Consider the following 1319-nt stretch of genomic DNA (forward strand, 5'->3'; position numbering starts at 1 on the left):
TAGTTGAGTCTTGATTGCTGTTGGCACATCAATGGGAGGGATTTAACCCTAGGCCCATCAACTATAAAGACTGGCTGCAACCATCTTCAAGGATGTGCTGTGCAGGAGCCAATCCCACAGAGCAGAACTCACTTCAGTAGGACTCTGCTGCCCACTGTGTCCACCCGTTGAGTGCATTGTTCATGGAGGTGGTTGGGTGGTGCTTCAGGATTGTCTGAATCTGTCTGCAAGGTGCAATGGTTCTGAGGCCTCCTGAGAGATGCAGGCCAACATTAGCCTCCACCTGTGCTCTGCCCAGGGCTACACAGCATGAGCTACAAAGCAGTCTGCAGATGGCTGTGACCTGTACTAGGCTTGGAGATACCTGGGAGAGGCAAAACTATAAATCAAGACTGTCTGTTGTTAGGAGGGCCTGGGGCCAAGAGGTACAGGGTACACAGAGGCCAGATGTTGCTTGTTTGAAAAATTTTAGGAAAGTCAGCAGCATGAACCAAGTTAATATGTTTGCAAGGAAAAGCAGGTTGAGTGTGCCTGTAAGTTGAGAGAAGTGGGGTCTCAGGAAATCACCAGGGCTAGGCAAAAACTATTAGTCTGGTTGATGGTGTCTGCCTGCTGGCTCTATGGGAGAAGGGCTCATAAAAGCAACAATAGCCTCTGCCAGAACTTCTGTCTGGGAGAAAGCTGCTCCTCCAGACCTCAAGCTGGTTCTAGACAATTCAGTTCCTACCCATGTGCCCCTGATGACTTTCGAGCTGCTATCCCCCTGCTGGAGCCCAGAGAGAGTGTGTTCAGATAAGTCCATGTGGGCCCTCAGGGGAACACTTGAGGTTCCAGGAGGCTTCATCCCACTCAGTGACAATCTTCACTAATTTTCACAGCCAGAAGTTATGGGGTCTCCTCTCCACAGCATTGGTGCTCTGGACTGGGTCGCTTGGTGTAGGGCTAGGACCTCTGGCTTCTCAAGGGGGACCACTGACACTGAGAAATCCCTCCTGATTTTTAACTGCCACAAGAGGGTATGGGACCATCCTATTTTTTGTATCTCTGTCCTTCCTACCACTCTTTATGTGGCTTTTTCTTTATACACTTAGTTACATAACTTCTATTCAGCTAGATTTCAGGTGGTTCTTAATGGTGATTGTCCTTACTTTAATTGTAATTTTGATGTGGCTGTGGAAGGTTCTGAGTACCATGTTTACCTACATTGCCATCTTGACTGAAAGCCTATAAAAATCCCTTTTAAATTGAAGAACTCTACACTAAAGGTACCTGGGGGAAGAGAACTATAACATGCAAATCACAACATATGCTTTCAAATC

Source organism: Pteronotus mesoamericanus, unplaced genomic scaffold (genome assembly GCF_021234165.1).
Source record: "Pteronotus mesoamericanus isolate MK-2021 breed Mesoamerican mustached bat unplaced genomic scaffold, CSHL_Meso_final contig_56, whole genome shotgun sequence".
NCBI classification, from domain to species: Eukaryota; Metazoa; Chordata; class Mammalia; order Chiroptera; family Mormoopidae; genus Pteronotus; species Pteronotus mesoamericanus.